Here is a 6,000-nt window from a genome sequence, read left to right as displayed (position 1 = left end):
GGTCCGATAAGAAACGTGTTATTTTTTTTTAGATTGAAGAGGTTTCACACCCATTTTCAGGTTCCCTGGAGGTCCTAAACCTCGGTGTCTTCAAAAGTGTTCACGGAGCCTGAAACCAGACAGGCTCAGAAGTAGCTTTGATGCTTTTTGTCTCGGATCTTCAATCCGGGGGAAATACTGTGGTCATTACAACGTTTCTTTCCGTCGACATAAGATGAGATCAGTTATTGAAAGAACTTGAAGCGTGTGAATCTCACTGTCATTTTTTTTAATCTCGGATCTTCTGGTACGTTCATGTCAACAAAAGGAACACCTTTCCACTCATAAATGTGCCACTTTAATGCCCTAAATTTGTGACATATCTTCCAAGTCAGTAACTTCTTTTAAATGTCACAATGTCTGTGTTGTTTCTTAAATCTATCACTTATTTGAAATATCTGTTCTGTCAACTTATACCCCAGTTCCCTTTTTATCCAGTGTTATTGTATGTTATCGAACCCAACTAAGTGAAGGGTTAAACAAGAACATGTTCCTTACCAGTTTTTTTTTTTGTAAAAAGATATTGAAATACTGTCACTGAAGTTAAAAAAAGAAGATAGAATTAAAAATATCAAACAACTGATTACAGCGCAGTGATGGAAACTGGGATTTAGTGACACAATTACATACACTAAATCTAAACATCAAATCCCTGCCTCTCAACTGCATGTGGAAACCGGTGGTTTAACACATTATGGTACATTTCTAGAAATAGTTCCAGCACACACCCTTCTCTATAGTGAACAGTATTTAACTGTTTCAGGACCCAGATCAGCAGTACCTTAAATATGTGAAACCAGTATAACAAAATATCAGTTTCCTCTATAAGGATAATTAAAAATCATCACTTAATACATCAAAACCAGCTGACAAACTCTATTGAAATGAGCAATGTTTCAAATGACATATCTTATGCGTTTCCTGCTCTCTTTGAGGCTGCAGAGAGAAAGTCTGGTTAATTATAGTGCATAAATTGCCCCTGAAAATCCCCTTAAATGGGAAACCGCTGACTGTCATGAAGCACCACAAGTGTGACACATCTCTTGGAACTTTTATTTTTTATTTTTTTCAAAGCATCTACGTCTTCGGGACTAATTAAAATTAGTGAATCATTCAATTTCCGCCTGAGAACGTTTTTATGCGTGAAAAGGTCTCGGGGATCTCTCATACAAATGTGTTACAATGATTTAATCTGAAAATGTTCAAACCATTCCCCCGCCGTCTGCTAAAATGTTTCGTTTTTTATTTTTGGACAAATTTTTAGTTGTGCATTTCCCACTAATTTGCTATTTGCTTACCCACTTGTTTAGGCATCATTAAATTCAAGTGAAAATTCACAAGTAACTGCCAACTTACCCTGCCAACTACATTCACCAAACATCATCTAAATATTAGGAAAGAAAATTTAAACCCAGGCCAAATTAGCAAGAAATGTTGGTCAATTTTCTGAAAAATCTTGGCTTTTAATTTAAATTTCTTGGGGCTGTTGAGAGTGTTTGACAATAACCAAATGCTAAGCTCCTGTATATAGACAATACAATAGCAGGCTAGATGCTAACTTTGAGGAAACAAAGTTCAATCTTTATACAGCTCTATCCATGTGGACGGGTGTAGTTTCGGAAATCTTGAATTTAAAATAAATAGATTTTATCCCTGTACGTTGTGCTCAAAACGTCAAATATTTGGTTGCCTGGATGGTGGAAGTTTAGTGTTCTTGCTCCACTTGTTTTGGGAGTTATTTTTAATTCACAGTTGATTTGGTAATAAAAACCCCATGATGTTGTGTTTGTAACTCTTTATACGTCAATGGTTTAGCTCACAAGGGCAACAACTTTAGCCCAAAGTCAGTCTCACTTAAGACGGACTTACTGTTGGTTTTCATGCATGGGGACTTTGGATGATCTTTATGCTTCTGGTCTTTACGTTAAGATATAATTCCTTCTCTATTTGACACACAACCTTGACTCAGAACCGGAAGCAGACGTGTTGAAAGTAACAATAGACTTAAACAGTATTATTGGTTTTCGGAGCCTCAAGAAAAGCATTCCTGGCCTCGCATCGGTCGATCAAATCATCAAATCTGGTTCTCTTCAGCCGATTTCAGATTTCCAGTGGGCGTTAACAATCGCAATAGAACAAACAGTACTGTGGACACAGCTGGCCAGACCTACAACCGATTACAAATACAACGAATGATAAAACAACCAATCAGAGTAGAAGGCAAAGGATGTTGTGCCGGGACTCAGAAAAAATGTAAACAGACTGCACACTGATATTCTAATTTTGTTTTATTATATTTTTTTCCCATATACATTATTATTTCCTGTGGGGAAATTCAGCTATGCCTCTTTAGGACATCATAATGTGAACAAGCAGACACACACAGCGACTACACAAACACACAGGGGCATCGGTCAACCACCCGTGGAGAAGTTGGGAGTTTGCTCAAATCTTAGAGTTCCAGCGAACGCGGAAAAAAAAAATTGAATTTTTTTTTTTTCATTTTTTTTTTTTCTTCAAAGTAAACAATCGATCCGGGTCGTTCAGTCCAAATTCGGCCGCGACCGTCCCGTATTTGGATATATTTTGGACGGAAATGTCTGACCCCGGGGCTGCAGCGCCGCCCAAAGTAACGTGCTGTGATTGGCCCTTTATTTATGAAAATGGGTTCGGGAGGTGGAATTAAAATGTATTTCTGTTCGATTTTTTTTTTTTTTTTTTTTCCCAGTTGTCAAGGATTTTTAAACTATATTTAACGATGGGACGTTCATGACACCCTTTACTTTGTGTGATCGACTTGTTTGTCTCAGCATTTCAGCCTTTTGTAGCTATTTCAAAGATGATTGACATCAGAATGAAACTGTGCTCTAAATGAAAATGTCACTCTGATAAAAGCGGACAATGTTATCATTTTATTATGTTACAGACTGAGATACTTTTTTTTTTTTTCTTTTTTTTCCTGCATCTGGCCCTTTATTTGCTCTTTATTGAAATGTTTAATTTGTAGCATGTCCTACTTAAACTACTGTGCTTAATATCACGCATCTTCCTTGGTATTTGTTGTGGAGATTGACAATGTATTTTTTCATAGATAAGATCATATATATTGTTATTTGTTTTAGCAGAGACTTATAAGTTGCCAAATATTAAAAAAATGGTAAGTGAAATATATTTTTGGGCACCTGTAAAGATATTGTGTTGTATACTTTTAACCGGAATGAAAAAAAGTTTGACTTGATTGCAATAAAGTATTAAAAAAAAAACAGCAGATTTTGAAAATGGTAGCGTGTTATTGAGTGATTGAGCTCTATATGTGAGATGCCTTTACAAGAAAAATCTAGAATAGATTTTGAAGTATTACAAAAACAAAGAGTGTGATTTTAATACATGTCATTTTCTGAAATAAGATCCACTGGTTCCAGTGAAAGATGCAACAAACTTATTGATACGTTGCCAGCGAACTCTTTAAAAGGGCTAATTTCAGTGAATTCTCTTGATTTCAAGTTGAGTTTTATCAAACCAAAACAGGCAATCATGGCTATTATTTTTTCAAGACGGCACACAACCACCTGTCCGGGCTGAAACTCCAACTGCAAGGTTTATTGTGAGCAAATTCTATTCATTAATGGGACGATTCATAAATCCGTTACTCCTTTCTTGAAATACAGCTACGATTTCACGTGTTTTGTGTGGCACTTACTTTTTTGGTCGTTTCGTGCTTCTGCTCCCAGCATGTCAATCGATGGTCTTGACTTTCCCTCCCGATATTATCGATACCCTATTTCAAGTCGATAAAGGTTTGGTTTCAGTGGCCCAACGATCATCAGGTTGTGTTTTCCCGACGTCCGACGCAATCTTGGTAGTATTTCTGGCTCTCGCTTGTTGTTTTCTGACGTGGACGTGCTCAGAATTGGCGGTTTAGTTCCAGGAATCAGGATTAAATGGTTGATTTGACCGATATGTGACCCCGCGACCTCAGATTAATTGGTTTATTATGACACCGATCAAATGAACGTGTAATATCGTTGAATGCGCAATTGTGATGACAGTTAATATACTAATGAAAATAATTGATTTTAGTAAGATAAAATAAATCATAGGTACAGCATGTTAAAGTAGCCTTGTACAGGACTGTCTCGGAAAATAAGAATATGGTGATAAAGTTCTTTATCTTCTGTAATGCAATTAAGGAAACGAAAATTACTTTTTCATGATTTTCTACTATTTTGAGAGAGGATTTTTGAGTTTTCTTAAGATGTTAACCATAATCAGCAATGTTAGAATAATAAAAGGCTTGTAATATTTCAGTTGATTTGTAATGAATCCAGAATGTATGACATTTTTGTTTTTGTAATTGCATTTCAGAAGATAAAGAACTTTATCGCAATATTCTAATTTTCTGAGACAGTCCTGTACTGTTTATTAGTTTAAGTTCGATCATTCAGCTAGTAAAACAGATAAATAATGGTTTAAAAATGCCAGTTGTCAGGTGAAAACATTGTTTAATATATTTTACTTACACTTTGTCCAAATTAAAGGCAACATTTGCAGTTTCCTGTTTGTAACCTGATTTTTTTTCTCTAAATTTGTCCGAAATAATAGCAGAACTGGAGATGTAAAAGTCGGTGTCACCAAAAACAGACGCATCAGAAACTTTTCAGATTGAATTTTGCTGCCATTTCTGAAAAGGAAGTAGTGACATTATTATTTTTGCGTCGTTGAAATGAAGATTGTGTGGTTTCTAGTGTGGCAATGGACATGTTTACCTTTTAAGAATAAACTAATAAGAATAAACTCTACCTCATTGTGTAAAATTGACTCAATAAACTAACAATAAGGATATTAAAAACAAATTATTTGAATAAAACTCAGTTTTGATATATTCATTACAGAAATGCCGATTTACTTAATTTAAAACCTGATACAATTAATTCAACCATGAACGAAAAAAAAAAGGAATTTTCCACCATTTCTAAATAATTTCAATATAATCAATTTCAAAATTTTGAGGATTTAAAGAAAATGTACACAGGGACCCTAAATGATTGTATTTATATCTCTGACTCGGCAAAATATGAAGATTCTATTGAAGTTAAGTGTTTTAAAAAGTTGCACAAAAGGACCATCTTTAAGAAAAAAAATCCCTGAATCCTTATTTCAGGACCGATCCATTGTCACATTTTCACAAGCGTGCAACTCTCAGACAGACACACACAAAAAACAAAATAGTTTCTACCCATCAGATGTGGAAATCAAACTGTGAATCTCCTCCACCAGCAGGGAGCAGCAGAAGCCGCTGGATTTTTCGAGGAGCATAAAGTGTGTCGACGCCGAAGGGAGGGGTTTATTCTTGGGAGTAACGGCTCGTCTCACACCCAAACTGTTTAGAAAATATTTTATTTCATGTACACTGTACAAAGGCACTTGGAGACAAAGTGATGTCTCGCTCCTCACGATCACATTTTCGTAGAACATTTCCTCTCTTATGTCCGAGGCGGCTACATGATTTATTTAAACCACATAGAAAGCACAGTGATTCTGTTATACCGTCGAAAACACATATTCACTACAATGTACAATAACGCATTGTTATCATAAACAAATTACAATTTTAATTTTTTTTTTTTCACATTATGATTCAGCCACAGATTTTCTTTTTTTTTTTTTTTCTTTTTCTTTTCAAGGCATTCATCTACAAATCAATCACTATCATTCAATCAGTCACTAATGTCATTTTACGCAGGCCGGTCTAAGGTTACATAGCTCACTTACAGATATAATGATTCCTTGAATAACCTCAGACGCTTTATAACGACGGCAGAACCGAAATTGTCCGACGGGTCGTATTTTTTGACGCTCCGATCGACCGATCGGCGATAGAAATGCCCATTTTTTTTAAACAGATGACGGCGGAGTCGTTGGTCCCTTCCTGACTCTCTGCTTTCCCTCAGATTGCAGAGT

General features: G+C 35.7%; 1 protein-coding gene across 1 annotated transcript in view; it reads left to right on the top strand.

The window, feature by feature from the left end:
- The window catches only part of efhd1 (EF-hand domain family, member D1), a 16,367-nt gene extending 15,111 nt beyond the window's left edge, over positions 1–1,256 (top strand). The window contains exon 4 of the mRNA XM_086141342.1: positions 1–1,256. This exon is cut by the window's left edge and continues 894 nt beyond it. The gene's annotated coding sequence lies outside the window, so the exon portion shown is untranslated.
- The last annotated feature ends 4,744 nt before the right edge of the window (positions 1,257–6,000 follow it).

This window comes from Fistularia commersonii, chromosome 3 (assembly GCF_037954325.1).
Source record: "Fistularia commersonii isolate RoL2024-O1a breed Wild chromosome 3, RoL_Fcom_v1.0, whole genome shotgun sequence".
Taxonomy (NCBI): Eukaryota; Metazoa; Chordata; class Actinopteri; order Syngnathiformes; family Fistulariidae; genus Fistularia; species Fistularia commersonii.
This window is presented reverse-complemented; position numbering and strand designations above follow the sequence as displayed.